Genomic DNA, 8113 nt, shown 5'->3' with positions numbered 1-8113 from the left:
TTCCAAGATCATACCAATCGGTGAAATAGATGGCTACTTATGTGGTAGGACTTGGGTTCAGATATATTGAAAAAAAGTCCTATTGACCAAAATGTTTTTTTCCCATGGACCTGCCATGGTGCCTAAAATCCCCATGATTCATTATACCTTTAGGTCAAGTATTGAAGCCTACTATCAAAATATAAGTATATTATGAAGACTAAAACATTAAGCCAATTTCATCATCATCATAGCTAGCATTTATATACCTACTATGTGCCAGGAATGATTCTAAATGCTTTACAAATACTATCACATTGGTTCTCACAACAACTCTTAGAGGAGGTGCTTTTATTACTCCCATTTTACAGTTTAGAAAACTGAGGCAAGTGGCTAAGTGACTTGCCCAAGGTCACCCAGCTAGTATCTTATCTCACATCTCTCTACTAAACTGTAAACTCTTTATGAGGGCAGAGAAGATGACTTCTCTAACTCTCAATGGCCATGACAGTTCTCTACAGAAGCAATTACTATACATTTATTGAATTGAATCAAATGAAAACACTAAAGACAAATTCTACCCACTTGTGCACCCATTTAGGTGTAAGATTTCCTCTGTCTCTCATTTTTCCAAAGAACAGTTTTGTCTCCACATTCCTTAGAGAAGAGTGGTCAGGGTGACTCTGATGGTTCATCACCTCCAGGACCACATTCATAATTACTGGTGGAACTCTCTACTCCCACAAAGCCAGCAAAGGAATTCCAGTCAGTAGAAATTTCTCTGTCTCCTCCTTGGAGTAGCTGCAATCACCTATAATAGTAGAAATATTGTAGTTAAAGTTTATATAGTGCTTTAAGGTTTGTAAAACACCTTACAAAAACCATCTCATTTATTGTGATCCTGGGAGATAAATGCTATTATTATAACTTTTTTACAGATGAGGAAACTGAGGCAATCATAGGTTTGAGTGACTTTCCTAGGGACCCATAGCTAGTGTATGAGGTAATATTTAAACTCGGATCTTCCTAACTCCAAACCCAATGTCCAAATCAGTGTAACAACTATCTTCTTGTAGTGATGATGCCTTTTTCAGACAGTTATTCATTCACTTATTCAGACATGTCCTGAGCATCTTTGTACAAGATATGGTGCCGAGCACTACATAAAACACAAAGCTTCTTCAGCATTGCCTGTACCTTCAGAGAGCTTATAGTTTTCTATGAAGAATCTGAACTAGCACTCAGATAACCACAATTCAAGGACATTTTGTGAACCCTAAGCCATGTGAAAGGACCACCTTGCTCTGTGTTTACCCAGCTGTATTGGTTTTCAGGATCCAATGAGACTCCTATGAAGGAGCTTTCAATATACACCAGAAAACATATCATTATGCTCTTTTCAGGAAAAAAAAAGCCCATATTACAATTGAGCTTGCATTGCAAGCATTTTTGGCGCAGAATGTAAATAAGAAAGTATTTAAAATATTTGCTCTATTCTCCATGAGGTTCTATTGTTTTGGTCTAACATAATGTCATGCACTATGAAGCAGCCTGGCATTGATTTATCTTGGGAAACAAGGCAAGGGGGCAACTATTTTTTCAACTCAATAAAACAGAAAGGACATTCCCTAGCAGAAAGAAGGATGTTATTGTTGTTCATCCTTCATTTTTTGGAAAGGACCAATGATATCACAAGGGTAATGTCTTGGCTTGTATGTGAATTGGATTTAAATGAGACAGAATTACACCAATTACTCTCTCTTACAGTCATCAAAATTCAGTGGCAAAACAAAGTCAGGACAACTAATCATGGCCCAGGATGCAGTGGATGACCTTGGAGTTTTTGAGGTCTGAGCAAGTTTTCAGTGCTCTATAGTGCTTACCTTAGTTAGCCACCTTCATGGCTGTCAGAACAAATCATTCTCACCTGCCCACTGCTCAGGTAGGGGGTTAGACATCCCCCTAACTCACCGGCCCATCAAAGCCCATCCATTACAAAGATGGTGTCACCAGGTTGTGACTGCTGCATGTGCTATAGCTTCTTGAAGCCATAAGTGAGAATTGGGTGAAAGGTGGACGTCAAAGGTAGATGAGCAGCCTTAAGAAGGATTCACCAAGCCAGAGGAGCTAGTTCTCCCTCAATACTCCAAAAATGCCTTTCATTGATATAAGGCAGCAGCATCAAACTCAAATGGAAATGAGGGCCACTAAATCACACATAAGGATCGCTATGGGCTGTCCCTTCACTTAGAAAACCACATATGGATATTATCTATTTTTGTATTTATTTTGTTATATATTTCCCAATTATATTTTCATCTGGTTTCAATGCATTTGGGAGGGTTCATCAGCTGCATGTGGCCTTGGGGGGCAGGGGGAGGTTGGCCGGTATTTGATGCTTTTGGTGTAAAGGACTGTTCTGTGTGGAAACGCCCCTATCACCTTCTCTTTAGCTTATATGGAGTTCTAGAGAGTTGCCTGTCAGGGAACCAAGAGGTTAAATGATATTCAGTTCCTTTCTCAGAGTCGTCCATTATCCCCTCTCCACCCCTGACAACTGATACTGTTTTAATTCCACTTTTCTGTCAGAATGAGTCTGATCATGGTATTCCATTTGTTTCCATTTTTTTCTTCTAAAAGGAAATTTTGGTAGTACACAGACTGGATTTGTTGGTTCATCGGACACAAATCAGACCGAGTATTTATTTTCAGGAAATGTTAGTCATGTTATTATTCCAAGACAATGAAGAATCCTTAATGCATTTATCTTTTATTTTTCTTTTAAACCATTACCTTCTGCCTTAGAAACGATACTGCATATCAGTTCCAAGACAGAAGAGTGGTAAAGACTAGGCAGAGAGGGGCTAAGTGACTTGCCCAGGGTCACACACAGCAATGGGCAGATGAGAACAAGTTGTTCTAACAGTCATGAAGGTGGCCAAGGCAGGCACTTAAAGATTGCTCAGACATCAGAAATTCCAAGGTCATCCAGGATGTGTCTGAGGTCAATTCTGAGCCCCGGATCTCCCATCTCTAGGTCGGGTTCTCAATCCACTGAGCCACCTAGCTGGCTCTAACACATTTCTCTTTTAAGGATTCAGCTTAGCACATGTATGGACACATATGGAATTCCCCTGCCTTTTGTGCCTTGCTTATTACTTTCAGAAATGGTGTCGTTTGGCTTTGTTTGAGAAGGCATCACTGTACTGAAATCCCATTCCTGAAGTGTCTTTGAGAAGCCCACAAAAGAATCTAAACTTTGAGGTGATTGTGCATTGCTTTGTGATCTGGAGCCAACTCTACTGTGATCAGTGATAAATACTAAACACCTTTGAAGATCGTTTTATAACAGTTCCCATGACTTTGTATGTATACATGAACACTTCTTTTTATACACACTATTAAGTGTGTATATAAAAAAAAACCATGCCTATTAAGAAAGCAAATACTGAATCTTGTCCCTAAAGTATGATGATATAGATTTAAGATTGGTTTTTAAGTGAGCGTCCTTTTACATCCAAGTGTTGGCCTTTGAGTAATCATCTTGGGTGTTTGCACCTTTATTCCAACAATGGCAGCTTTACTAAAAATATTTTTGGAGCTCCCGCTTTGGAATTGTATCAGGACCAAGGAGATGAGCCACACAGAAGTCTCACTGCTTTAGGACAGGTCTCATTATAAACCCATAAAGATGGTATGTGATCCCATGATTCCATCATCACCAGGCTTCATTTCATAAATGACCTTTGGCTGTTTCCTAAATGAATCCACTCTTTTTTTCTTATTTTTAAACCCTTACCTCCCATCTTAGAATCAATACTATATAGTGGTTCTAATGCAGAAAAGTGGTAAAGGCTGAATGACTTGCCCACAGCTAGGAAGTTCTGAGGCCACATTTGAACCCTGGACTTCCCATCTCTATGCTTGGTCCTCAATCCACTGAGCCACCAAGCTGCCCCAACTAATCCACTCTTGAAAGGAAGATTCATTACCGAAATGATTAAGTGAATGTGTGTGTGATAATGATTCTTGTGGATTTTCTGGTTCTTGACTTTTATTTCACTTCCCAGACTTTTCACCAACCAGCTCTCTTATTTTTCCATATTTGGGTTCTCCTGGTTCCATATCTACCTGTCTGATTTCTGACTGATGAGACAGTTAATCAGAAAAGGAAGTCCAAAGCAAGATCCTTATGACTGAGAGAGGCAGACAATTCTTGGATACAATATACATGGGCCCCTGCCAGACAAGATACCCAGGGTTCAAGGCTACCCTGTTATCTTACACCTTCTAGTCACCAGATTGACAAGGCAACTACTATAAGTGGAGATAATGTGATTGTGATGCCTGAGGGATAAAATATAAACTCCTGAGTCCATACTACCTTTCACTCACTCAATATTCCCATCAACTGGACTAGCAGCTGTCCTGCAATCTTATCCTGCCCTCTTCTGCCACCATACATTCATATAAGCCATCTTTGCTATCACTGATTGAAATTCTCTCCTCGTTCAATATGTAACCCAGGTGACAGCTATCCTTTGAAACCTTCCTGGGCTTCTCAGATGAAAGTGATCTCCTCTTCAAGTTTTCTAGGAGCACATCATCTTGCTTTCTTCTCTGTCCCTACCATATTCTATTTTGCATTATACTTGCTTGGATAGATGGTGTAGTGTCCCTATGAAATAATAAGCTTATTGAGGGTAGAGATTTATTTTTTCATTCTTTTTGTACCTGAAAAGTCCCCTGATACTTACCTGGCAGAGTTGATTCTGTTATTAAGGGTGGTTTCCTCAGAGTGATGCTTATCTTATCCATTTTACTCAATGGGCTGATTCCTGCGATTTCTGCAAATGCCAGAAACTTGACTGCATAATTTGTGACAGTGGGGGACTTCATTCAAACTCTCCCCTATAGAAAAAAAGAATTTCCTGATTTACCCAGTTATGCATTTTCCCCTCAAAAATTACTTTGTATTTATTTTGTTTTTACTTTTGGATAGATGGGTCCTCCTTGACCACCCATATAGAATGCAACCTCCTTGAGAACAGGGATTATTTTCTTTTTATCTATGCATTTGTTAGCACCTGATGCAGTACCTGACACATGGTAGACAAAATAAATTGAGTTGAATTGAATTCTTCTTTCTCTAGGGCCCCAAGAGTTCTTTGCCCATGGGAGATGCTTAAAAAATGTTAAATGAATGGAAATCAATAAAGACTGAATTTCATCGCTGGCTTTTTGATCCTCCTTTTTCTTTTGATCTAATTTTCTTTGCAGGTCATCTTTCATTTTCTTTGCCATGTTTTCAAGCTGGTCAATTCTGGCTTTCAAGGAACTATTTTCTTGTTTTAGTTCATGTGCCTCTGTTTCCATATAACCTAGTTTACTTTTTAAGTTCTTTTCCCCAATTTTCTTGAGCCTCTCTTAATTGTTTTTGAATTGTGTTTTGAGCTCTTCCAAAGCCTAAGTCCAATTCACTGGAATTCCTGAGTTTTTGCTTGGTATTCCTTGGTCCTCCTCTGTTCCATTTGTTCTTTTTTCATTACCTCAGTAGAAGATGTTGATTATAATTTCTTTTTTCTTTTTCTGTTGTTAACTCATATTTTTTCCTTCTTTCCCCTTCTTTATTGGCTATATTCTTACTCCTCTGTTTATTTTCTAGATCTATGAGTTTGAGCTTTTCTGCCCTGAAGGGGCTTCTTTTCTTCTCTGCTTACTAACTGGATTAGATTGATGCAGCTGACCTATTGTATTAATGTGCCCTGAAGCCATATCTTCCTCAGTTGCCAGCAGAAACTGAAGGTAAAAATGAAGGTCCAAAGGAATCCAAAGGTAGTTATCCTCATCCTTCTCTCTTTCTTTCTGCCAGCCACTTCCCTGCCAGCTGTGGTCAGAGCTCTGAACCTCTTTAGCTGTGGTAGCACTCCCTCTGGGCTGGAGCCCTTGCCCCAAAATCCCACCAATTGCCCAAGTCTCAGCACAGTAGGTAGGGGAGGGGACCTGGAACCTTCCTTCTTTCTTTTTCTTAAACTAGAGAATTCAACCTTCACTATATGCCTTTTAAGTTGAATTGAACAAGAGGATCCCCCAGCTCTGTCCTGTTGTATTTAGTTTTCTGTCTCCCTAGAAGCACTTTTTTTTAAAATTTGGTATGGAAGGGTTTTCACAGAGATATCAACATTTGCTGCTTCTAAGCTGCCATCTTGACTCCGCCCCCTCTCTGAATACTTTAAGTGAATATTCACCTTACTGCTTCTGAGTCTTAATGTTCTTAAATGCTTCAGGACACAGAGCTCTATTCCAGGGACTCCAAACTTGGCATTTTTAGCCACATTTAGTAACTGGGACTCTGCCTTCCTTCCTTCTCCCTTCCAAATATATATATATATATATTTTTTTTTTTCTGTCCAGGAAACTGTCATCTGCTCTAAAGGAACAGGGTAATCTCCTTCTTGGATTCTTACTTTGGAATCTGAATGGTCAACTTGGACAAACCCAAAGGCTTGGTACAGAGTTGCAATTCAGAAGCTAGCTCAAAGTTTGGTGAGGTCAGAAATGGGAGCTGTTCATTTTCTTGTCTCCTAAATCACCTGTCAGAGGTGTATGTTTACCATTATTAGTACAGAGCAAGTCTACCTTGCATGGATGCATTGCAATTCCTCCATGGCAGCCAAGACATCTGGAATACAATGGAGAGCCAAGAGGAGTAGCCTTCATTTCCTTCCTTTTCTGTTCTGCCAAGAGCCACCTCTTCTCCCTCCCTGCTCACTCTAATCCAGGCACTGTAGGTTCAAGGGTGCAGGAAATCTTTCCTGCAGGGCAAGGGAATTTCAGGGTACAGTAGATGTACATTGCAGGTTCAGTCTCATGTTTCTTGGTGAGCCTGGCTCCTATTTAATGCACCTTCCAGGTGCTTCCTGTCATCACTATCGAGGTCTGCCAGGTGTGGCAAGTTGCTGCAATAGCACAGCTTGAACCTATATCCTGGAGAGTCATGGTTATGAAGAAGGGTCCAAGAAAAAGGCTTCCAACCTTCCAAGGTGGACATGATTTCAGTTTTGTGGTCATCTTGGCTGACAAGCTGTGCTTGTGGCTACTCTCAAGACTGTTTTCTCAGAAAACTCTGTCTCCCCATTACCTCTAAGATCAAATATAAATCCTTCTGTTTGGCATTTAAAGCCCTTCACAAGCTGATTCCAACCTTCTTCTCTAGCCTGATAAATAAATCATTCCCCTCTTTGGTGTGGCCACACTGGAGGAGCTCCTCACACACTCTCTCCTCCCCTCTTCTTAGGTTTTCGAGTTTTCTTCATAATTCAGCTCAAACACTACTTTCATGATGTCTTTCCTAATGCCCTCAGCTGTTAGAGCCTGCAGGGGAGGAGTACATATTTTTATATATGTGTGTGTACGATCTGTCTCTCCGTCGAGGATAAAAGCTGCTTGAAGGCAACGAGTGGTTTCATTTTGGTCTCTGTATCCTTAGAGCCTGGAACAGTGCCTAGGGTACAGTAAAAGCATTCCGTGCTTGCTGATCGATCGATCGATTGCCTGGCTTTACCCTCTGACTCCTGGAAAATCCCTGGTTCCTGCTGCTTCTTTTGGTTTGAATCTTCAGTTTCTGTCTTGGACCACTAGTTCCTATATCCTCCCTAGTTCTAGATTATCTGTTGACCTTGAAGTTGCACTTCATTTTCACCTGTTCCTTGATTCCTTCCATGTCCTATGCTCCACCCATACACCCTCCACTAATTACTGATCAAGGCTCAGCCTAACAATCACTTTTCCCTTCTAATCTTTAAGGTTTTTTCTCTCTTCCCAAACCATTCTTTTAAAAACCAAAAAACAAATTTAGCTTCCAGTTTGGAATCAATATTGTGTATTGCTTCCAAGACAGAAGAGTGAAAAGGGCTAAGCAATACGGGCTAAGTGACTTGCCCAGGGTCACTCAGCTAGGAAGTAGCTGAGGTGAGATTGGAACCCAGGATCTCCCAATCTCTATGCCTGGCTTTCAATCCATTGAGCCACTGAGCCACCTAGCTGCCCCAACCATTCTTCTTAATAGAGATCTTGATGTCTAGCTCCAGGTCTAGAATCAGCTGTATTTTAAACCCTTAAAGATCCTTAAAGA

General features: G+C 40.4%; 1 long non-coding RNA gene across 1 annotated transcript; it reads right to left on the bottom strand.

Moving 5' to 3' along the window:
* Window positions 1–238: 238 nt before the first annotated feature.
* Window positions 239–6833, bottom strand: LOC103093194 (uncharacterized). Its single transcript, XR_473109.3, has 3 exons — window positions 6619–6833; window positions 4737–4890; window positions 239–790 (listed from the first exon to the last, which is right to left on the bottom strand). It is a non-coding gene; the product is annotated as an uncharacterized LOC103093194 (long non-coding RNA).
* Between the last annotated feature and the right edge of the window lie 1280 nt (window positions 6834–8113).

The sequence above is a fragment of the Monodelphis domestica genome, chromosome 5, assembly GCF_027887165.1.
Source record: "Monodelphis domestica isolate mMonDom1 chromosome 5, mMonDom1.pri, whole genome shotgun sequence".
Classification (NCBI taxonomy): Eukaryota; Metazoa; Chordata; class Mammalia; order Didelphimorphia; family Didelphidae; genus Monodelphis; species Monodelphis domestica.
Note: the sequence above shows the minus strand (reverse complement) of the source record. Positions and strands in the feature narration are given on the sequence as shown.